The following is a 25,834-nucleotide window of genomic DNA, read 5'->3' as shown; positions in this document are numbered from 1 at the left end:
AAGCCGCTAGATTTAAATAAGAAGACTTATCTACCAGAGCTGTAAAAGATGGCTGCAGTTATCACGTTGCAGTTCCTCCTAGATTGCCTGTCACCTCACTGGAGGAAGATCAGGTGAGAGCTCTCATTTCCATGAGGCTCCTGTGGCTGATGGATGAGAGGGGGTGAGTAGGTAAGAGCTCCCTAGCACGGGTATCCACAGGAAAATGTTATTTACCCAACTTTTTGTCGCGTCGGTAGGTTCTGTCGCTTTTATTTTCAATCTGTGAAGCATTGCACGTGATGTGTAATATGTCAACTATAACCAACTGAAGCACGTTTCCTCGCAAACAGCTGGAAGTGTTTGCCGTCGGGTTAGGCTCGGCCATAATGTGCAAGTGTTTGTCACGTGCGCATTGCATCAGTATTAAAGCTAAAGAACGGAAATACATGTCTCACATTCCTACCTGTGACAGAACCAACAATATGGACAACCAGTAAAGTACAATTCTTGTTCATCATTCTGCCTTGTAGAGCTCGTGAGAGCAAACGTTCCTGATCCAAATGCTCATTTCTGCCCGACGTTGAATTGCACAGAATTCTACGTCAGGTCTTCAAGTTCGGGGATCAAGATGTGTATTGTACTGTTATGGAGGGGATGCTTGGTAGGGGCGAGTAGTGTAGGGTACAATGGTGAGAGAGAAGAGGTTATCGTAGTGTGAGTTCAAGGCTCAGCAGTGCATGGTGTGTGAAGGTGAGACTGAACAGGAGGCTGCTACTCCTTTGCTGCTGCTACTCTTCCCCGCACATTGACACATGGACTCTGTACCGGTACCCTCTGTATATAGCCCCACTATTGTTATTTACTGCTGCGCTTTAATTATTTGTTATTCTTATCTCTTACTTTTTTTGGTGATTTTCTTAAAACGGATTGTTGTTTAAGGGCTTGTGAGTGAGCATTTCACTGTAAGGTTGTTGTATTCGGCACTTGTGACAAATACATTTTGACTTGAAGGGAGGCAAACACACATACGCAGGCAGAGGAGAGGCTCACTCTGACTAATGATTCTCAGATCACATGTGAATCCAGCCCCTTTTGAAAAGAGCTCCAATCTCCTCTCCCATCCCCCCCATCCCTCACACACTCTCACGCTCTGCTCCTCTATCATTGTGCCATAGAGGCATGCTGTTCAAACCGGTCTAGATGAGCATTTATGAAATCTCCCAAAAGAGATTGCCACTTTAGTCATTTTGAATAATTGATTACCATAATTACATATCAGTGATATTGATCGGTATCAATAGATGGGTCCAGAGTACAAGAGGATAAGATCAGACTGATTAACTATTAACAGATCCACTAACAGATTACCGATCAATAATTTACTCTGCAGCCCTCATGGTACTGAAGGGGCCAAATAACAATATACAAATGAAAGTGCTTGGAAGACATGTGAAGCAATGGATAAGGTAAGCGCATTGAAAGTTCCAGTTGGACTTCAGTCAGTAGATGGACCCAAATCTTTCTCGCCTGCCACAGATGTCATGTCTGACAAACTGTTGACAAGTGGTCCAAGAAGTAGCTCAAGTCCCGGAGCAGAAAATCGATTAGAGGAGAAAACGGAAAAAAACCCAATGTGTTTTCTTTTGACCCATTTATCCTCTTTTCAGGGGGAAGACAAACTGTAGGCCATTGCTACAATTGATCACAGAGAGTCGAAAATAAAGAGTTCCACATCTATTTTTACTTCATATCAGTCAAAATAATCAAACTCAAATTTTTTTCATCACAAAGGCACAGTTGGCCCTTGGCTGTACATCTAATACACGCAGGTGTGAGCCATGCCATAGATCCACAACATTACCGCAGGTGTCACTGTGTAAGTTGCCACAGGCTGTGTGTCAGATACATGTGCCTTAGTGATTGATTGCGTCATTACATGGCGTGGATTGATTGGCCCAGGCAGACCCATTGTGCATGTTTTGTTATTGAACATATTGCAGTAAAGGAGTTGCTGGATCATAGCAGGCACCTGATGCTAGCCTAGTGAGTCAGGCAGGGGAGAATTTCTAATTAATGACCTATGTTAAAACATCTGTGCCTGCAGCCACCTGTATCCGTAAAGGGAAAACGGTAAACCTAATAGCTCAGGAGGATCACACAGCAACTCTTTCAAAATGGTGGACAGGGTGAAGCTGCAGTCCGAAACAAATGATGTACAGTACATTCACATATGGATGGTATGGGAATGGGGTGGTGAGTCAGATGGGTCAAAAGGTGAATGGTCGGCCAATGAGGGATGCGGCGTGCAATATGAACTCCTGTATTCCCATTGGAATTGCTCCGTCATGGATGTCTATTGATTTCTGTAGTCTAATGCTGTATCCAGGTTGTGCAGCGATGGAGGGACTCCCAGCAGGGTGTATTTCTGTGGGGCAAGCAAGGCCCCGAGGATCTGCATTAAGGAAGCTGGTGTGAAGGAAAAGAAGACGGATGTTATTATTTAAAAAAATAGATGGATGAAAGAGTCCATTGAGGATGATGTGCTGCCGCCCTGGTTTCAGGCTTGAATAACAGAACACGGAGTCATTATACAGTAACTTGAAGAGTCATTGTCTGCTCGTTGTCTGTTTTTTTTTCTTCCAATAACCTCCTATGAGGTGGAAATATGGTCATGAGTAAAAGATGTCTTCAACATGCAGTGTTGTGAGCTTGAGTGCACGACACATGAACTGTAATTATTTTGTTAATGATGTTAATTATTGTGCTAATCATCTATCACAGTAGACCAGTGTTTACTTGGCACCATTTATAATGCTGTGTGAATTTCAGTACTGTATCTGTTGCATGTGCACAGTGGGGTCTGAAATTATTGACACCCTTGATAAAGATGAGCAGTAATTAATGTAGAAAATAAATCATTCAAATACTGAGCTATGTTGTGTGTTTTCCCAAAATTGGGAAATTGTATTATTGTATACTAATACAATTGCTCAAAAATGTAGGGGTCAAAATTCACACCCCTGTTTACAATGCATATCAATATCTCACGTTGCGAGGAAAACGGCACGGAACCTTTTTTCTTTAATGTTTTATGAGTTGAGGAACCCATTTTAGGAGGGATCTTAGCCATTCGTCCATACAAAATCCTTACAGATCCTTGATATCCTTTGTCTCTAATTCAAACCACAGGTTTTTAAAGGGGTTGAAGTCCGGACACAATTTAGTTTTTTGCCCATTAACCATTTCTTCGTGGATTTTGATGTGTGCTTGTGATTATTGTCTTACTTTACTTTACTGACTTTATTGTCCCCATGGGGAAATTTTGTTGCAGTGTCATGTCATTGCCAGCAGCATACCACCCTGCATCCCATTGCTGGCTTGTAGTTGGAGACCAGATGCTGCTGGCAGTGGTGTTGGAGGGCCAGTAGGAGGCACTCTTTCCTCTGGTCTAAAAAATATCACAATGCCCCAGGGCAGTGATTGGGGACACTGCTCTGTGTTGGGTGCTGTCTTTCGGATGAGATGTTAAACGGGTGTCCTGACTCTCTAAGGTCATTAAAGATCACATGGCACTTATCGTAGGGGTGTTAACCCTGGTGTCCTGGCTAAAGTCCCAATCTGGCCCTCAAACCATCATGGCCACCTAATCATCCCCAGCTTACAATTGACTCATTCGTCCCTCTTCTCTCTCCTGTAACTATTCCCCAGGTTGTTGCTGTAAATGAGAATGTGTTCTCAGTCAACTTACCTGGTAAAAAATAAATAAACATGTTTTAAATGCAAAGTTGTATTGTCAATTTGTTTTGCCAATAAAAAGAGACTACCCTGCTGGCCTTACTGGGTCGATAGGAACATTAGCCCAAGCTATTTAGGAGGATTATCACACCTGGCACAAATGATTGTCTAGTTCTGTTTTTCCTGCCAAGGGGTGCCCTATACCTGCGCCCAGAGGGGAGTAGTTCAAATTCCGGGTACAGGGGGTGGCTTGGGTCAAAAATGATTTTGTGAGCCTTGCAGAGGACCCTGACCATAAAGATCTCATCCAGGCACCTTTGCTTGCTGTGGTGATAATCCTTCTCGGCATATTTCTCTGGCTGACAGTGGAATTGCCAAACCAACAATCAATACAAAACGTTAAAATAGTCTCAATGAAAGATTTGTAAAACAGAGTGAGTATAGTACAATTAACATTAAAAGATCCCAGCTTTTTAAGAAGTATAGTCTCTGTTGACTCTTTTGTAGATCAAGTCTGTACATTTACTCCACTGAGGCTTATTGTCCAAGAGGACACCCAGATATTTGTATTCGTCTACAATCTCCATGTTCTGACCTCTGATAGATGTTGCAGAGGTAGGTGGTTTATCCTTCCTGAAGTCTATGCAAATCTCTTTGGTCTTATTGGTATTGAGGACCAAGTGTGATTAATCACACCACTCTAAAATGTCATTTAGGCCCGGGCCATGGTGTTCCTCGTCATCCTGCAACAGGCTGATCAAGGCAGTGTCATCAGTGAACTTGTCTTGCTGGAAATGTCAGCCTTCTGGCAGAGGCAACCAGGGTTTTTTGGCTAAATACTGGGTAAAGTTCACTGATGTTGACCTTAACAAAGGCCCCAGGGAATTATCAGGAAAAAGCAAAATAGACCCATAACATCAAAGATCCATCACCATATTTTACAGTAGGTTATTTTATTTTCATTGGTGTGTGTGTGGCCAAAGAGCTCTATTTTCATCTAACCAAAAGCACCGGTGCCAATCCAAGGTCCAATGCCTTTTTTAGCAAACTCCAGATGTTTACATTTGTTGCTTGAAATTAAAGTAGAGCTCTTTGGCTATGCACACCAGTGGTGGGATTGGCATCTAAATAAGGATGCATGAGCAGAAAAGAACCCCATACCTACTGTAAAATATGATGGTAGATCCTTGATGTTATGGGGCTATTTTTATGTTATGGGACTACATCTAGAAAAATGTATAAGCAATGCAGGTGTCATCTCAATATGTCATTTAGAGGAAATTCATGCCAACGTATTTTTCCTCGCTGAAAATATCTACTATCATGCAAATGAAGTGGTAAAAAGGTGGATAAATATTATATCAGCAGAGGCCGGTCCCATAGAGGCACCACTCATCCTGGAAGCATGTGTTCCTTTGCCAAAGCATTCCCTCCTTCCCCTCCGCTCTCACTGTAGCTTGTTTGGAAGTGAGTAGTGGAGTTGCAGACTGTCACAGGGATGGGGATCCTCCATTGAGAGCGATCACTTGACTGGAACACTCCCCCTCATACTTCTTCACCTCCAAGAAGAAAAGTGGAGCAAAAAAACATTATTAGTCTTGTAGCAGGAAGGTAACGGGACAGATACATAATGCAGGAAGCCTGGAGTTTGCCGGGGAGTCTAACGATGCGGGGCTGCAGTCAGACTAGTGATATTTAAAACTAGCTGGCTGCTGAGAGAGTGAGAGCCTGGCTGCTGACAGATGAAACCTTAACGCCGGCCCATCAGATGTTCTGCATGAGCCTCAGATCACCTACTGTTAGAGATGGGGCAGCACTGTGGCTTTTATTGGGGTGGGGTCAAGAGATAAGCTTCTGACCATTATAAATTATAAAAGGTGCAAGGAATACGTATCTCTTCACGGTGAAAGGTTTGAAAAACAAAATGCGGATCATGTCTATGCTCAGAGGTTTTAGCGTTGCCACATCTGATATGTCTCTCGAGCAAGCTTGACCATGGGTTGAAGGTTGAACAAACCAGCTAAGAACTAGCATAAGACTCACACAGCCTCGACCCCCCCCCCCAAGCCATCCTAGCTGGTATGTGAATACATCCCTCCAGAATAGCAGAATGGTTCAGTCCTTTCAAAGTAAATGCAGCCTGCAGTTATAATCGAACTCCAGGGGGTGGGGTGGGGGGGGGTGGGGGGGGATTTCTGGTTGTGGATTGTTTCCATCCCCGTCGGGGTCCCTTGGAGAAACAGGTGGTTTTCTCTCTGTCTGCGTCACTAATCCCGCTGAGAGAAATAGTCTGTCACCCCAGACATTTTCACAAACAATCTAGAATCTTCTGCCCCTTTTGCCACTGACAGCAAGCAATTCTGTGATATTAGCTAACCTTCAGTCTATTGCCACTGTCACTTGTGAGCAACAAGAGCAGACAACATGCTCTTATTAAAAATTGCTAAATGTTCCATCTCATAAACATATCATTGGGTATTCAGTAAATTTTAGCAGGACTCAAAATTGCCATTGAGCATATTGTTGTGATCTATTGAAGCAGTGGTTATATGTGGGGGTCGTAAGAAAATAATTTATTTTTTGTTGATTGCAGGTAGATGGGGGGGGGTGAAGACCCCTGTAACTGCTTCCCATTACTCTGCTGTTGGATGAGATTTCGCAGGTTTCATGAGTTATTGACAGCTTGTGGGTATAAATATTGTCTAAATTGTGTGTGATCCCGCCTGCTCATGTCATTCCTTTTCCTGAACTGGCTAACAATTATGGCCTCAGGCAAGGTAGCAGAACTCCACCGCAAAGCTGCTGAGGCATCACTACAAGTTATGTTCGTTTGTTGAATGGCATGTGCTTTAAGAAAATAAGTACAGTCCACCGTATGTGTTCAATGGGCCTATGATTCAAATTCAAGTGCCGAAATAGATTTTGACATCCACTCTCAGTCCTTTCCCGCCTCCCTCTTTATGTAACAATGTCATCCCCAAGGAGATGGACTATAGCTATGTGTGTGCAAGGTAATTGGCCATCTCACAGGGATACTGGAGGTAGACACTTTTAGCGGAATGTATGTTGATAAAGAGCTTTTAAGATGTGACAGGGTTGGAGGGTTTTGAAAGACTGTGCAATTTCAAACGGCATATTCTGTAATAGAGGTTTAGTGAATGTACATTGTATGTGGCTCTAATGGCTGTTTTATGTATGTTCCAACACCGCAGCCCATTATCGTGTCTGCTCACGTTGCCGGTCTGTAATGATGGGGTGCCTCACCAGGGTGCCCACTCTTCTGCCCGTCAAAGTCCCTATTAGTGGAGCTGATTCTGCTGTACGTGCAGCAGAGGGCACAGTGGCAGGAAGACACAGGGGTGTTCATTAAGCAACCACCTCGTTACACTGTCTAGAGCATACCGGACTGTTAGCTGAAGTGGTCCATCAGTCAATTTACTATACCTATTTTAAGGCCTGGACCCTTTTACTACACGGACCCCTGCTGATCCACCACGACTGGTCTGCCGACGTAACCACACGAAGGGGCTACAACCGACTTCTTCCGTCGCAACATCCCTCTAAGGCCCTTCTGCTAGCCCCGGCCCGCTAGCTGTCTGAATCGCCGTGTCTCCAGCCCGTCAAGCTACTCATTGGACCCTATGATCACTCGGCTACGCATGCTCTCCCTAATGTCAATATGCCTTGTACATTGCTGTTTTGGTTAGTGATTATTTCACTGTAGACTCCAGCCCTGCTCAATATGCCTCAGCTAACCCTCTTCTCCCACCTCCCACACATGCAGTGACCTCACCTGGTTTAATTGATGTCTCTAGAGACAACACCTCTCTCATCGTCACTCAATGCCTAGGTTTACCTCCACTGTATTCACATCCTACCATACCTTTGTCTGTGCATTATGCCTTGAATCTATTCTACCGCGCCCAGAAACCTGCTCCTTTTACTCTCTGTACCGAACATACTAGACGACCAGTTCTTATAGCCCTTAGCCGTACCCTTATCCTACTCCTCCTCTGGTGATGTAAAGGTTAATCGCCTAGCTCCACTCCCATTCCCCAGACAATCTCATTTGTTGACTTCTGTAACCGTAAAAGTCTTGGTTTCATGCATGTTAACATTAGAAGCCTCATCCCGAAGTTTGTTTTATTCACTAATTTAGCACACTCTGCCAACCTGGATGTCCTAGCCATGTTTGAATCCTGGCTCAGGAAGGCCATCAAAAACCCTGTAATTTCCATCCCTAACTATAACATTATCCGACAAGATATAACTGCTAAAGGGGGCGGAGTTGCAATCTACTGCAGAGTTCTGTCTTGCTATCCAGGTCTGTGCCCAACCAATTTGAGCTTCTACTTTTAAAAATCCACCTTTTCAGAAACAAGTCTCTCACCATTGCCGCTTGCTATAGGCCACCTTCTGCCCCCAGCTGTGCCCTGGACACCATATGTGAACTGATTTCCCCCCATCTATCTTCAGAGCTCGTGCTGTTAGGTGACCTAAACTGGGACATGCTTAACACCCCGGCCATCCTACAATCTAAGCTTGATGCCCTCAATCTCACACAAATTATCAATGAACCTACCAGGTACAATCCCAAATCCGTAAACATAGGCACCCTCATAGGTATAATCCTAACCAACCTGCCCTCCAAATACACCTCTGCTGTCTTCAACCAGGATTTCAGCGATCACTGCCTCATTGCTTGCACCTCCGGATGAAAAGCGTGTCCAAAGTAAACTGCCTGCTACTCAGGCCCAGAAGCTAGGATATGCATATAATTTGATTTGGATAGAAAACACTAAAGTTTCCAAAACTGTTAAAATAATGTCTGTGAGTATAACAGAACTGATTTGGCAGGCTTGTATTCTGAAAAATGAGAGAGTAAAACCACTCTGAATGAGTGGACCCTACAGTGTCCCAGAGGTTTTTCATGCGCTCATCTGAGAGCGCGCCTATCTTGTTTACCTTTTATATTGACGACGTTATTGTCCGGTTGAAATATTAGCGATTGTTTGGGCTAAAAACAACCTGAGGATTGATTATAAACATTGTTTGACATGTTTCTATGAACTTTATGGATACTATTTGGATTTTTCGTCTGCCTGTTGTAACTGCATTTGAGCCTGTGGATTACTGAACAAAACTGAGGTTTTTGGATATAAACAGGAACTTTATTGAGTAAATGGGAGTCTTGTGAGTGCAACCATATGAAGATCATCAAAGGTAAGTAATTATCGCTATTTATGACTTTTGTAATTCCTTTACTTGGTTGTAAAATGTTTGTATGCTTTTGTAAGCGGGGCGCTGTCCTCAGATAATCGCATGGTATTCTTTAGCCGTAAAGCCATTTTGAAATCTGACAAAGCGGCTGGATTAACAAGAAGTTAATCTTTAATCTGATGTATAACACTTGTATTTTTTATGAATGTTTATTATGACTATTTCTATCCAAATTATATGCATATCCTAGCTTCTGGGCCTGAGGACCAGGCAGTTTACTTTGGGCACGCTTCTCATCCAGACATCGAAATACTACCCCCAAGCCATAAGAAGTTTTAAGCATCTCCAATCCAAAATTAAATCTAGAATTGGCTTCCTATTTCGCAACAAAGCATCCTTCACTCATGCTGCCAAACATACCCTCTTAAAACTGACTATCCTGGTTATCCTTGACTTCGGCGATGTCATTTACAAAATAGCCTCCAACACTCTACTCAACAAATTGGATGCAGTCTATCACAGTGCCATCCGTTTTGTCACCAAAGCCCCATATACTACCCACCACTGCGACCTGTATGCTCTCGTTGGTTGGCCCTCGCTTCATAAGTCTTTGCTAGGTAAAGCCCCGCCTATCTCAGCTCACTGGTCACCATAGCAGCACCCACCCGTAGCTCGCTTTCCAGCAGGTATATTTCACTGGACACCCCCAAAGATAATTCCTCCTTTAGCCAACTTTATTTCCAGTTCTCTGCTGCCAATGACTGGAACGAATAGCTAAAGTCACTGAAGCTGGAGACTCATATCTCCCTTACTAACTTTAAGTAACAGCTGTCAGAGCAGCTCACAGAGCTCACACTGCACCTCTACATAGCCCATCTGTAAATAGCCCATCCAACCACCTCATCCCCATACTGTTATTTTTTATTATTTGCTCCATGGCACCCCAGTATCTCTACTTGCACATATATCACTCCAGTGTTTAAATTGTAATTATTTCACCGCTATGGCCTATTCATTGGCTTACCTCCCTTATCTTAAAAATGTATATTCTGTTATTGACTGTATGTTTGTTTATTCCATGTGTAACTCTGTCGTTGTTTGTGTCGCACTGCTTTGCTTTATCTTGTCCAGGTCACAGTTGTAAATGAGAACTTGTTCTCAACTAGCCTACCTGGTTGAATAAAGGTGAAATAAAAATAAACACCACGATGCCCTACCAGGTGGAGAGGATAGCGGCTCGTCACAAAATAAATAAATGGATAAATCAGGACAGGTGCAGCCGAAAGGGTGGCTGATGCGAGGGATGGAGCGGGTGAGGGAGGGCCAGGATGTCTCAAGGTCGAGCTGTTTGCTGGAATGAGAGACTTGGGGGGGGCTTTCTAAAAGAGGAACATTGTTTTGTTGTTCCAACATTGAGATGAAGGGGGTTCAGTCCTAATCAGCCTGAGGATGCAGGCTAGCTTAAGTCTTCCACCCTGGTGCACTCGGGCTGTCTGGAGTGGAGAGAGTGAGGCCAAGTTTCTGGCATCCAGCGGCCACAGAGCTCCCGAAAGGTCAGGAGGATTTGCTATTAAATATAGTCCAGGCTGGAGGACCTTATGCCCCGTCTGATCGAATTAAGTTAATTTAGTGAACAAAATATCACAAGATGGCAAAGCACCTCCCCAACAATTTCATGGCAGAGAAACTCAATGAAGAAAAATAGTCCTACTTCCAAGTGCCTGAAAAGATAAATGGTTTCAAGAAGTTAAAGAAAGCTAGAATTGTTCCCAATCTCTGGTCTGTATTGCACAGATCAACTGAGTTCTCTGGTAAAAGTGTAACCTTAATTGATTTTGAAATTGCATCTAGTTCATTCTGCTATTACAACTTAGGCTTGTCTCAACAGTAAGTTGAAAGACCGACTGAGTTCCCCAAAAACAAATAAATAAATAAACGGCCTATTGATTATGGCACATAATCGTCTGGTTAAAGAGCAACTGCCTTTAAAAAGCAACAAATCCCTTTAAAACTGCCTATGTGGCATCAATATGAGTCAAGCAGTTATTCTATCGTCACAATTGACCACAAAGTGTAAATATTATAATTTTTGCCATAATCTCAGTCTGGTCTAAAACAGAGTTTTGAACATCCGTGATTTGATGATGTCCATTTGCCCAATGACATGGAGTGAACAGCTGCGGAGATTGCTCTCTATCCAATATCATAGACAGTGAGACCGACCTGCCCAGCAGCTCTGACTGTTTACATAAGACAACACTTCACACATTTTTTTACTTGAGAACTTTTGCACCAAACACCTTAGTTAGATGTAAAATTGTGCAACTAAAACTGAATGAAAGACAGATTTCTTGAGTTATCTTATCATTTGAGGAAATTAATAAATAGGCTTCCGCAACTACAGTGTCTCATGGAGGACAAACATCATTAACCAAATGCAGAATCGGTCAGGAAACACACCTCCACGACAAAAAATGTTTTTCTTCTAATGAGCAACAGAAAAACACGTGCCAATAGCGGTACTCAGTGGCTCTTTTTTAAGGCTGGTTTATACATGGTCTAACAACATGTCTTTAGACCATTAGAATGCGACAAGTGTCACTGGTCAATACAAAATGTAATTTATAATCTGGTGGAATGACTGTAGACTGTCCTGCGACTGATGGTTTTCCATGTCTCAGATGCATTAAAAAAAAAATCAAGTTTGACCGTGTCTCAGCGTCTGTTGTCGTGGTTACCAGCAACGAGTCAGTGCACACCCATAAAGAATGATAGAGGCCTCTAATGACCAGAAGGTTGTTTTAGTATGGGCAGCGCCATTGAGGGCTTCCACCATGCTTCCTCCATTTTAAAGTAGTCAAAGTTGTCAACTTAGTGGGGATATCTAAGCATTGTAGCCTTAATGGTGCTGCCCATGCTGTCACAGGTGCAGTAAAATACTCCAACAATAATATACCCATAACCCAGATAAAATAAAATAAAGACAAGTTAAATAGGATGAGCCATGACTAGAAAACACTATATACTGTACATATAAAGTTGGTGAAACAGTATGCAAACATTATTAAAGTGACCAGTGTTCAATGACTCTATGAACATAGGGCAGTAGTCTCTAAGGTGCAGGGTATTGCCCCAGGTGGTAGCTGGCTGGAACAGTGACTAAGGTTCAGAGGCAGGGTACTGGGCAGAAGGCTGGCTAGTGGTGACTGTTTAACAGTCTGATTGATGGACTGGAGATAGCTGTTTCTCTGTCTCTTGCTCTCAGCTTTGATGCACCTCTACTGTCTCCATATGCTAGATGGTAGCGCGGTGAACAGGCCCTGGCTCTGGCTCAGTGGTTGAGGTCCTTGATGATCTGTGACAACGGGTCCTGTAGATGTCCTGGAGGGCAGGTGGTGTGCCACTGGTGTTGTGTTGGTCTGCACCACCCTTTGGAGAGCCCTGCGGTTGTGGACGGTGCAATTGCTGTACGAGGCGGTGATACAGTCTGGCAGGATGCTTTCAATGGTGTAACACTATACGTTTGTCAGGGCCTTAGGGGCCAAGCCAAATTTCTTCAGCCTCCTGAGGTTGAAGAGGTGATGTTGCTCCTTCTTCACCACATTGTCTGTGTGAAGAGACCATTTCAGTTCATTATCTATCATTACCATTCGGCTAAATATGTGTACACGACCAACAACATTTGTTTTTTATTATCTTATCATTATCAGGTAATTATCATTACCTTGAAAATGATGACCTTGTTGTGATTTTATCTTCCTGTAATAATGAAGACAAATTAGCTGAAGTTAAGATGTCAGCTATGCTCTGGTCATTATTTGAACTAGCTAATGTTAGGAGATTCCCTAAAAACACGCCACTTTGCTACAGCTGTGACTGGAAGTGACTTTTTTGTAACAGGTTAGGATAATTAGGTTAAGGTTAGGAAAGGGGATAGCGAAAAGTCACGTTCGGTCGTAGCTGTATCAACGTGGCGTGTTTTTAGGGAGTGCTAGCTAGCTAGCTAACAAGCTAGAAATGAACCGAAACATTGTTTAGAACGTTGCTTTTAGTTGCCTGGCATGCTAATCAAATCAAATCAAATTTTATTTGTCACATACACATGGTTAGCAGATGTTAATGCGAGTGTAGCGAAATGCTTGTGCTTCTAGTTCCGACAATGCAGTAATAACAATTCCAAAACTACTACCTTATAGACACAAGTGTAAGGGGATAAAGAATATGTACATAAAGATATATGAATGAGTGATGGTACAGAGCGGCATAGGCAAGATACAGTAGATGGTATTGAGTGCAGTATATACATATGAGATGAGTATGTAAACAAAGTGGCATAGTTAAAGTGGCTAGTGATACATGTATGATATAGAGTACAGTATATACATATACATATGAGATGAATAATGTAGGGTATGTAAACATTATATTAGGTAGCATTGTTTAAAGTGGCTAGTGATATATTTTACATAATTTCCCATCAATTCCCATTATTAAAGTGGCTGGAGTTGAGTCAGTGTGTTGGCAGCAGCCACTCAATGTTAGTGGTGGCTGTTTAACAGTCTGATGGCCTTCAGATAGAAGCTGTTTTTCAGTCTCTCGGTCCCAGCTTTGATGCACCTGTACTGACCTCGCCTTCTGGATGATAGCGGGGTGAACAGGCAGTGGCTCGGGTGGTTGTTGTCCTTGATGATCTTTATGGCCTTACTTTGACATCGGGTGGTGTAGGTGTCCTGGAGGGCAGGTAGTTTGCCCCCGGTGATGCGTTGTGCAGACCTCACTACCCTCTGGAGAGCCTTACGGTTGTGGGCGGAGCAGTTGCCGTACCAGGCGGTGATACAGCCCGACAGGATGCTCTCGATTGTGCATCTGTAGAAGTTTGAGTGCTTTTGGTGACAAGCCAAATTTCTTCAGCCTCCTGAGGTTGAAGAGGCGCTGCTGCGCCTTCTTCTCGATGCTGTCTGTGTGGGTGGACCAATTGAGTTTGTCTGTGATGTGTACGCCGAGGAACTTAAAACTTACTCAAATCAAATCAAATCAAATGTATTTATATAGCCCTTCGTACATCAGCTGATATCTCAAAGTGCTGTACAGAAACCCAGCCTAAAACCCCAAACAGCAAGCAATGCAGGTGTAGAAGCACGGTGGCTAGGAAAAACTCCCTAGAAAGGCCAAAACCTAGGAAGAAACCTAGAGAGGAACCAGGCTATGTGGGGTGGCCAGTCCTCTTCTGGCTGTGCCGGGTGGAGATTATAACAGAACATGGCCAAGATGTTCAAATGTTCATAAATGACCAGCATGGTCGAATAATAATAAGGCAGAACAGTTGAAACTGGAGCAGCAGCACAGTCAGGTGGAAGTTGAAACTGGAGCAGCAGCATGGCCAGGTGGACTGGGGACAGCAAGGAGTCATCATGTCAGGTAGTCCTGGGGCATGGTCCTAGGGCTCAGGTCCTCCGAGAGAGAGAAAGAAAGAGAGAAGGAGAGAATTAGAGAACGCACACTTAGATTCACACAGGACACCGAATAGGACAGGAGAAGTACTCCAGATATAACAAACTGACCCCAGCCCCCGACACAAACTACTGCAGCATAAATACTGGAGGCTGAGACAGGAGGGGTCAGGAGACACTGTGGCCGTCTCGTCGTTGTTGGTAATCAAGCCTACCACTGTTGTGTCGTCCGCAAACTTGATGATTGAGTTGGGGCGTGCGTGGCCACGCAGTCGTGGGTGAACAGGGAGTACAGGAGAGGGCTCAGAACGCACCCTTGTGGGGCCCCAGTGTTGAGGATCAGCGGGGTGGAAATGTTGTTGCCTACCCTCACCACCTGGGGGCGGCCCGCCAGGAAGTCCAGTACCCAGTTGCACAGGGCGGGGTCGAGACCCAGGGTCTCGAGCTTGATGACGAGCTTGGAGGGCACTATGGTATTAAATGCCGAGCTGTAGTCGATGAACAGCATTCTCACATAGGTATTCCTCTTGTCCAGATGGGTTAGGGCAGTGTGCAGTGTGGTTGAGATTGCATCGTCTGTGGACCTATTTGGGCGGTAAGCAAATTGGAGTGGGTCTAGGGTGTCAGGTAGGATGGAGGTGATATGGTCCTTGACTAGTCTGTCAAAGCACTTCATGATGACGGAAGTGAGTGCTACGGGGCGGTAGTCGTTTAGCTCAGTTACCTTAGCTTTCTTGGGAACAGGAACAATGGTGGCCCTCTTGAAGCATGTGGGAACAACAGACTGAGATAGGGATTGATTGAATATGTCCGTAATCACACCAGCCAGCTGGTCTGCGCATGCTCTGAGGGCGCGGCTGGGGATGCCGTCTGGGCCTATAGCCTTGCGAGGGTTGACATGTTTAAATGTTTTCCTCACGTCGGCTGCAGTGAAGGAGAGTCCGCATGTTTTAGTTGCGGGCCGTGTCAGTGGCACTGTATTGTCCTCAAAGCGGGCAAAAAAGTTATTTAGTCTGCCTGGGAGTAAGACATCCTGGTCCGTGACGGGGCTGAAGTAAAATATACTGAAGTAATATCCAGCAATTATGTCATTTGGACCACCATGCTGTTGATGTCATACAGCCGGTCATATTTGTGTATATAGTTTTACATAACGACAATGACAAGTTTGATGTTGGGTGGCAATAGAATGTTCATGATGTCACTGCGACAACTGTATACAGCAGAGATGGGAACGGTGTAACAGGAACAGAACTGTCTCAGCCAGACGTTCTGGATTGACTGCAGTAAGACGCAGAGACCTCTGTACTATCTAGCAGAAGAACAGAGAAACAGGCAAACGTCTCTTTCTTTTTCAACTCTCTTTTATTTTCTCTTTTACTGCACCTCCTGTGCTCACATTTTCAGTTTCTCCTTTGATCTTTGACACAATCGTCAAACTAGCAACCAGCAAAGACTGAGCCTTTCACTCAAACAGCATCATTCTTTATCCACGCCAAAATGTCTTATTATTCTGCCTGCTGTGGAGTTTTAATGAAATGGGGTTTAGATACATGGGTCTGGTGTGGGGCTAGAGCAGGAGATGAGAAAAGCAGGCAGGCAGTCCAGGCAGGCAGACAGAGAGAGGGGTTATATATAGACTAAATCATTAGTGGTGCAGTCAGAGTGAGAGGAGAGGCGATCTGGGCCTTGCTACAGCCACTGCCGAGACAGACCGGGAATAAGCTGAGGAGAGAGACGGTCCACTGCATTGTCTGAAAAACAGTCCTGTACCTCCATAGAGGTTTCAGAAACCATCCGCACACACACATCTGGCAAATGACAGCCACAAGGAGGGAGGACTTTAACTTGAAATAATCAGACCTAAAATAGACGCCAATCAGCCTAAAGTTATGCCGCTGGACGCTTGGGTTTGAAGGTGTGTCAAGACCATTTTGCATACTTGTAATGAGGAGCAAATGTGATGCCTTTGCTAAAACATAGCTAAATTGTCCCCCTGCTTGCACAGTAGATTATTATCTGTTGGCAGTAATGCCGGGAAGTGTTCCCTTGGGATTTAGCTAGGCCCACATCTGCCGGTCAGTTATCAGCTGTCTTGCATCTGTCGCCTTGGTACCAAAGCTGGGAAAAAAATTTGGAGAAAAGATAAGAGTGGACCATTTGCATCGCATGTGTTCACAGGCTTTTTAGCGTGACTTATTTGAGGGTATTATAGGGAGCACTAACCCATCAGTTTCACACCGAGTGCCTCACTCCTCAGGTTGGTCAGGGAATCGTATCACGCTGAGGCCATTGCTCTCCATCCCACCGATCACAAGCGTGAGCTCCAATTACAAAGCCTTCGTTTTGCTCAACACAAAGTAACATCTCTGCATCTATCTCCCCGCAGTGCTTCACAATGCTTCACCCACTGTTCTGGAATAAACCATAAGACTGGCTAGAGCCCACTCCAATCTGCAGACCTGTGTAGGGAGCCTTGATGCACTCAGAATCACAATTGTCTCACTGACTGCCATATTAGAACCAACATGGTTTATCTTTGATGTATTTAAGTGTGTACTATGCATGGACTCCAGAATGAGCTTTTCAGTAGTATTTATGTGACTGACTGATTCCTTTGTATGTTAAAAATCTAAATCTATAATCCTCTCCTCATGATCAGCTGCGTGAGGTCAACTATTCAGAGTTAAAATCAGCACTCTCAGAGGGTTCGATTCTCGCACAGCGTTGCATGTCCCTATGGACAGATAGATTAACCTCTGAGAGTGCTGATATATTAACCTTGATTAACCAGGATCGGTGTACCCCCCCGCGGGATGGTTGAACTAAGATATGCTAATCACATTAGCCTGAGATTGTAAGTAACAAGAACATTTCCCAGGACGTAGACATATCTGATATGGGCAGAAAGCTTAAATTATTGTGAATCTAACTACACTGTCCAATTTACAGTAGCTATTACAGTGTAAGAATACCATGCTATTGTTTGAGGAGAGTGCACAGTTATCAACTTGAAAATGTATCAATAAACGAATTAGGCACATTTGGGCAGACTTGATACAACATTTGAACAGAAATGCAATGGTTCTTTGGATCAGTCTAAAACTTTGCACCTACACTGCTACCATCTAGTGGCCAAAATCTAAATTGCACCTAACTGGAATAATACATTATGGCCATTCTCTTGCATTTCAAAGATGATGAATGCCAAGAGAGTGCAAAGCTGTCATCATGGCAAAGGGTGGCTACTTTGAAGATTTTCAAGTATAAACTATATTTGTTTAACACTTTTTGGTTACTACATGATTCCATATGTGTTTTTACATAGTTTTGATGTCTTCACTATTATTCTACAATGTAGAAAATAGTAAAATAAAGAAAAACCCCTGAATGAGTGTGTCCAAATTTTGGACTGGTACTGTATGTGCTTTATACACATACCCAGTCATGCGCTCACACATCAGTTTTCACACTTGCACACACACACATTTTAAATACTTTATTTGAATCCACCAATCAAATTTACAAAAAAAGGATCCAATCATTTCAAAGGTCCCTGTATCATGGCACTCAAGGGTACAGAAAGCACCTCCTTCACCAAAGAGCTAGGCTGCCCACCACAGCTAAAACAGAGCAGTACCTAGCCAATTGCTTTGCCCTAGTTTTTGTCAGGCCTGCAATGTGGAGGCCACACACTGCAAGCCTGTGTACGTGGCCGAGACTGCCGAAAATCAGCGCCACCAGCTTGCACCTACACCAGAGGCTGTCCAAGAAAACAGAAAGCAGCTTATTGGCAAAGGCCTGCTCCATATAGCCGTCAAATGAACAGCCCACTTCCAAAATGAGCACCTCCCCCTGGCCTCCTCCTCAACAACAATATCTGACGTATTTGGCACACAAGAAAACACATCATCATCATCGAACCAGCTTCCCCTTATGCATATGTGCGGTTGGTGAGACCACTTTTCCCACCTTGCTGGCTATCAGGTCAACAAGACGGTCATGTTTAGCAATGTAAAACTCCTTGTATGAACAGCAGCCATTCACAACATGGGCAATGGACATTACTTTTCACTCATGTAGAATACAAACTGGGTCATGGTTTGCAGGGTACCAGAGTGCTAGATTATATTTTGTTGGTAGAACTTGCAGCCTCGCTTTAACAGTAAAGGTGAGAATGCCCTTGCCAATGGCACCATTCTAGTACATGGGAATGAGAGACAGAGTGGTCAGCACAGTCCACACACACACACACACACACACACACACACACACACAGTCTCCCTTCCCTACTGTGCAGTATCGACCCATGCTGAAAGGCTGCAAGTTCGTAATGGAGAATTTGGAGAAAAGAGATGGTCTAGATTGGCTTAGGAGAACCAGCCCAAACCCAGAGGTGCTTCTAGAAGCTTACGCTTAGGCATGGGTGGCCAGAAATCCATCAAGGCTTTTTAACCCAGCTTAATGTGGTCTCTATTTACTCTGGATACTCGTGCCTAAGTGGATATTTTCCCACTGTCTCACAGACCCATGACAGGCACGTTTACCCAACACTCTCCACCCACGCTCCTCATCCACGTACAGTAGCTGCCAGTATTTCCTGTCTGATGTTTGTGTTGTTGTTTGGAAAATTAACATCTTTATTGTCTGATCAAAGTAACCCACCGGCATTGTTATTCCGCTGGTTGACAGGGCTCTTGAGCTGACGGTTACATCTGATGAGCGGGTGATAAATCACTCACAGCTCCACCATGACCGGTCACCGAGCCCAGATGATAAACTTGGATTATAGCTAACACAACGTGTCATTGGAACACAGGAGTGATGGTTGCTGATAATGGGCCTCTGTACGCCAATATATATATATATTCCATTAAAAAAATAAAAATCAGGCGTTTCCAGCTACAATAGTAATTTACAACATTAACAATGTCTACACTGTATTTCTGATCAAATTGATGTTATTTTAAAGGACAAAAAATTGACTTGTCTTTCAAAAACCAGGACATTTCTAAGTGACCCCAAACTTTTGAACGATAGATTACGCAAACACACAGTCTAGGATATTGATTAGAACTTAGTCCAATGAAACAGGTCCCTAGCGGGCCAACACAATATGACACGTGTTACACAAAATAGGGATTTCAAAAGAGAAAGAAAGCGCGAGAGTGCACGAGAGAAAAGCACACTTTGGGACATTTGAAAACTATGCTTAGTTTAACACTGACCTTGCCCCGAACTGCCACTCTTATGGGTCAGAATATAATGATGTAATTACATTTTGACGGTCTCCGATGGGGTCTCTCCTCGTGGACCAAGTTCCGACCTCTCCTCCTGTTGTTACCGGGTGTAACTCTCTGATTGTTCACGCGATGTCAGTGTCCTTTCTCTTAGTGGTCTGTTTCCTCACCCTTGTTCTGAAAGAGGGGTCTTCTGAGGGCGGCTAATCAGCCATATAGGTGGTTCCAGCGTGGCAATGAAAGCAGTGTAGACGCACGATTCCTTGGAGAGAATAACCGGGTGTTCCTGTTTGAATTCACCTTCTTAGACACAGCCACTCATCCGTAGCGTAGATTGTTAAAAGTTTCCTTTGTCTTCTTTCAACCTGGTGTTGCGTTTTGGGGTTACAACCAATCGGACCTTGGCTGCAGCTCATGGTCCCTAGTCATAATGTTAATTCTTAACTCGCATGTTTTACACCCTCAGGTCAGAAATGGCAGTTTCCGCCTTTCGGGTAAATTCTCTGGGCGTAACTAGTTGCGAGGCAAGGTCTGGATTTTACTCAGATCCAATTTAGACAACTAACTTCACATTTCATCCTTACATAAACGTTCTCTTTGATTTGGACATTTTCCACAGAACGTACAGTATGCAAACATCAAGGGCATATTGTGAAAATGGTTTTCAAACTTTTAATAACAGAACAAAAACTACATTGATTTTCATATTCCATCTATCGTCATTAGTACCATTTTGGCTGACAAAACATATTGTCCCAAAGTCCATTTATTGCATGTTACTGTTCAGAGGTAGCTTTTCCATAGAACCATCGGGGCGGCAAGTAGCCTAGTGGTTAGAGCCTTGAACTAGTAACCAAAAGGTTGCAAGATCGAGTCCCCAAGCTGATAAGGTAAAAATCTGTTGCTCTGCCCCTGAGCAAGGCAGTTAACCAACTGTTCCTAGGCTGTTGAAAATAAGAATTTGTTCTCAACTGACTTGCCTAGTTGAATAAAGGTCAAATAAAAATCATGCATTCCATACTGAGAGGATGAAGGGATATTGTCTGCTCCCTTAAGATCTACAATGGGCGTTGAGGGGTCCTAAAACCCACCCACCTCCATACCTCTCGATCTCTCCCCCTGCTGGTGGGTGAGAGATATATCTCTGTAGGATTATGGTCCACGGTAACCTGACCCGCACAGGCCAGTCACGACACTCTGCAACTACCTAGCCTCTTGTTAGATCAAGAAACCAATGAGAGCAAATGGGGTTTTAATGAAAAAGTTTTTATTTAATTTTTTATTGCAGATGCTAATGCGTGGTTGTTTAATTATGTTCATATTGATCAGAGAGGGAGAGAGGAGAGAATAAATATAGAGGGAAGGTGGGAAAGATATTTGTAGATAAATACTCTGATGGAATAAAAACACAATTCCTTCCTGTCTAGTTTGAAAGCAGGCCAGTGATGTGAATAACCCCAGAGTTAACCATCAGTCTCTTTGTTTGGGTTCTGTGCGAGTGAGTGTGTTATTTTCTTCTCCCTTTTTTAAAGTATGGACTTGACAGTGCATCAGTGTATTATTACGCACTGTTTTTCTGCTCTGCATATGCAAATGAGGTCTGATACCCTAGGGGAATATTTCCGACAACATGTGCAAAAAGTTCTAAGCAGGAGTGCAAGGCGGCAAGTTGGGCTGATTTGGAGTCGCTGCAGAGTTTAACTCGGCTCTCCCGCTGAGGTCAGCCGCGAAGGAACAGTTTAGAGGGAGACGTATCTGTCATGTACTCTAAGGTTGTACTGTAAATAGAATAGAATAAAGTTGAGAATGTTATAGTTAAGTCGAGCATATCCTATAAATTGATCAAATAAAACAGGATTGCGTACAGTCTGGTGTAGAGTGGAATCAGTTTGCTACTCCATCGTGGAATGTGTTTCGTCACACCACATAGCTGTTCTCTGATTTTGTTTTCATTGTTGTCTATAACCTACGCTATGTTGGCGTATTTTTTTTCTGAAACCATATCAAGGGTTAGTGTACAAAACATTATGAACACCTGCTCTCTCCATGACGTGGACTAAGTCCGTGTGAAAGCTACGATCCCTTACTGAATACACTGCAATGTGTGTAGATGAAGGGGAGGAGACAGGTTAAAGAAGGATGTTAAAGCTTTGGGACATGGCTTGTGTATGTGTGCCTTTCTGAGGGTAAATGGGCGAGACAAAAGATTTAAGTGCCTTTGAACGGGGTATGGTAGTAGGTGCCAGATGCACCGGTTTGTGTCAAGAACTGCAACACTGCAGAGTTTCTCTTGTCACCAGTTTCCTGTGTGTATCAAGAATGGTCCACTACCCAAAGGACATCCAGCCAGCTTGACACAACTGTGGGCCAGCATCCCTGTGGAATGCTTTCGACACCTTACTAATTGAGGCTGTTCTCAATATTGGGAAGGTGTTCTTAATGTTTTGTACACTCAGTGTATATAATGCTGTCTCTCTCTCTCTCACCCCCAGGTCAATGGACATCCTCCACAAGGGACCCAGTTGTTTCCTTTAGTCCCCAGTGCCGACATCCAGATGCTACTTAGGTAGTCCCCCTTACCCCCTGCTCAGCGGCACCCTGACCACATGTAAGCTGCACATGTCTGCCCTTCTCTGCTAGGCCAACACAGCCCACACAGTCTTCATGAGGATCACGACCCTGCCAGACCACACCAGATAGAGGTACAGCTCGTCTTGAACAGCACTGCCAATCCTGGGATGTTACGCAGTGTGCATAATGGACAGACTTTCTTTTGAATATTGTAATGAGGCAGCAGTGGCTTGATGGTGGACAGCTGTCTTGGTCTTGGTTTCAATGGTGTGAAGAGGCATGAAGGGGGAACGTTGACATATCCAAGACAAGAGACAGCTCCCTCACACTGCCAATCTGCTGGCCATCTGGCCCATCAATAGTGATGATTTTGATGATTTAAGTCACAATCCAAATCCACGGACCTAACCCTAAACCACCAGTTGGTTTTTCGGGATCTAATTTCCCCAATAACTGAATTGATTGAATTTAAAGAAAGCCTTTCCCATTCCTGTTCATCTAAGGTTTAAGGGCTGATATTTACTTTTCACAACCGGTTGCAATGGCAGCACCTGCTGCACCTTCCCTCTGGGACAGCTGTCCTTAGTGTTTAGAGGTTTAAGGTCAAAGGTCAGTGTCGTAGCCTCTACCAAGTACAGGGACCTGCTGTAGCCTGTCCCCTGAGACAGCTGCCCCTGTCTGGCCTGGGGTCAAAAGTCACCCTAACACAAAGTGACAGGCATTTTAACAGGAAGTTAAACCTACCACAACACCATCACAACACCATACATACGTAAAATCTGCTAGTCCATTAGCACAAACTAAACTACTACTTGTAACATTGGAAAGAATACTGTAGCTGTGCCTATGTGCAGCCAGTGATTTATTTTGTGCCAGCCCATGCAATCTTAATTCATTCAGGCACTTTCAATGTTGCTTTAAAAGCCAGAAACATTGACGCTCACCCTACATTTAGCAGGGAATCGATCACTGAACTAGCTGTAACAAAGAAGAGAAATGGGGATAATGCATGAAGATAACACAGTATGCAGTCTGAGTGAATCATTTTGTAATTTGCCTGGATAGGTCTTGCAGAATTTCTCAGCTATTCTGAGACCTTGACATTTCTGTAAAAACAAGTAACGGACCTCAAAGTGCCCTTTTTGTATTTGCATGTTGTTACGGTTTTTAATTTAAGGAAAACACTGCGGTAGAAATGCCAACAGGTCATTTGGGGGCAGGTGGTGGTGTTAAATGTGCATGAATTGATATTTATGCTTCTTTGAGTTAATGGAGAAAAACAGAGAAGAAAAACAGATTCCCTTGGAATGATTTGAATATTGATTTCAATATTGACATTACAGAGGGGGTGGCTGGTTGGGTGGCTGGGTGGTGTTTAGGATGGATGCATGGATGGGTGGATGGGTGCATGGGTGGGTGGTTGGATGGGTGCATGGGTGGATGCATAGGTGAATTGGTGGAATGGTGGATTGTTTGATGTGTAGTACACGTAGGGCAGGTGATGAAGATCAGAGCGAGTAGGATAGCAGGATCCCATATGCAAAAGATATAGAAGAATTTAACAAGATTGCTTTATGTTCTACCTGGAACTTTTAAGTAAAACATATGACAGCAAGTACACTTAAAATATTCAAAGAAGATTCTTGTAATATCTGACTTATACGGGTGGTTAAAATGTAGACATAACAAAAATGTTGCATTGTATTATATACAAAAAAACGTAATGTCTCGGGCATGTTTTAAAGGAGCAACCACTGTATGTACATTTTCATGTTTGGAGTTTCCATGGTTAAGGTTAAGCAGCACCTCCTACTGGAAGTTGATTTATTTACAGCTATGCCTTTGGTCTCCCAACCAGGGTTTTAACCAAGCCCATCCCTACTTAGGTTTTATATTTGTCACTGGCTACTACCAACGTGCTACCTTCTAAGGTCTCACATACATGTGACATACACACAGTGTATGCGGGCAGGGCACACAGGAGACTGGGGTTCAATTCCCTGATGGGGAGGAATAAGTAGGCTGTCCTTGTAAATAATAATTTGTTCTTAACTGACTTGCCTAGTTAAATTGAATCTGGAGTGCCTGCGCTCATAAATTCAGAGCGTTGTCAGCTTGTAAATTCAGCTTGTTTTGCTCTCGGAGCATACACCGGACGTTTGGGCTGAGGAGTAGGGTTGATTTGAGTGTTCTGGCCTTTCAACGCCAGTCAAGCACCCAAGTTAATGTTGGCTAGCTTGCTAGCTACTTCCAGACACAAATGAGACCCCTCTGACCATTGTACTCGCCCTAGCAGAGCTGGTTAGAATGTTTTTGTGTTTTCCAAAGGGTTGGTGACTGTAACTGTGCTGCTGGAAACAATTTAATTGCGCTATTTTGCTGACGGTTACTGACACCGGCCATATTCAACGGGTGTCGAGCGCTTGTAAATTAATTATTCTGCGTTCTGGTACACTCAGACGAGAGTGCTCTGAAATCGGAGTACTATAGATAGCCAGAGCGAATTTAAGAAAACACCCAAATGAACACTGAAAGGCACCTAAAGACTCTCACACCATGAGAAACAAGATTCTCTGGTCTGATTGATCCAAGATTGAACTCTTTGGCCTGAATGCCAAGTGTCACGCCTGGAGGAAACCTGGCACCATTCCTACGGTGAAACATGTTGGTGCTAGCATCATTCTGTGGGGATGTTTTTCAGCGGTAGGGACTGGGAGATTAGTGAAGATTGAGGGAAAGATGAACGTAGCAACGACAGAGAGATCCATGATGAAAACCTGCTCCAGAGCGCTCAGGACCTCAGACTGGGGGTGAAGGTTCACCTTTCAACATGACAATGACCCTAAGAACACAGCCAAGACCTTCGCATGAGTGGCTTTGGGACAAGTCTCTGAATATCTTTGAGTGGTAAAGACAGAACCCGGACTTGAACCCTATCGAACATCTCTGACGAGACCTGAAAATAGCTGTGCAGCAACGCTCCCTATCCAACCTGACAGAGCTTGAGAGGATCTGCACAGAAGAATGGGAGAAACTCCCCAAATTCAGGTGTTCCAAGCTTGTAGCGTCATACCCAAGAACACTCGGTTGTAATTGCTGCCAAAGGTGTTTCAGCAACGTACTGAGTAAAGTGTCTGAAAACATATGTAAATGTGATATTTCTGATTGATGAGGAAATAATTATTTTTTTTACAAAAATCAGAATAAGGCTGTTACCTAACAAAATGTGGAAAAAGTCTAGGAGTCTTTCTGAAGGCATTGTAAGTCAACACATATACAAATACACCACTGATATAAGGCAACACATACAAATTCTTACCAGATTATTATTAGATGTTTTACAAGTCATCTTCTTCTGCCATATAAAAATCTTATTTGATTTTTAAGATTCTTTTTCATATGGGATCTTATTTTGGAGATTATGATGGACGGATATGGGAGTTGAGCGCAAAGGTGATAGAGGATGAGAGATATGAAGGAATGTACTGTAGACGAGGGACATGTATAGATGGGTTCAGTGGGGCAGTGGGAGGAGGGTCTTGGAGACATGGACGGGTCTAGGCAGATATATCCAGAGAGGGAGTGTGTCTTCGCCCAGGGTAATTCACTGGGAGTTGCTGTGAAATGGAGCAAGTC

At 43.7% G+C, this 25,834-nt stretch overlaps 1 protein-coding gene across 3 annotated transcripts in view; it reads left to right on the top strand.

Annotated features, from left to right (window-relative positions):
- Window positions 1-25,834, top strand: part of zgc:172282 (leucine-rich repeat and fibronectin type III domain-containing protein 1-like protein) — a 109,048-nt gene that overhangs the window by 30,056 nt on the left and 53,158 nt on the right. For all 3 annotated transcript variants that reach the window (XM_024442144.2, XM_024442143.2, XM_024442142.2), the window contains exon 2: window positions 22,120-22,329. The gene's annotated coding sequence lies outside the window, so the exon portion shown is untranslated. The remainder of the gene's footprint in view (window positions 1-22,119; window positions 22,330-25,834) is intronic.

Source organism: Oncorhynchus tshawytscha, linkage group LG13 (assembly GCF_018296145.1).
Source record: "Oncorhynchus tshawytscha isolate Ot180627B linkage group LG13, Otsh_v2.0, whole genome shotgun sequence".
Classification (NCBI taxonomy): Eukaryota; Metazoa; Chordata; class Actinopteri; order Salmoniformes; family Salmonidae; genus Oncorhynchus; species Oncorhynchus tshawytscha.
This window is presented reverse-complemented; position numbering and strand designations above follow the sequence as displayed.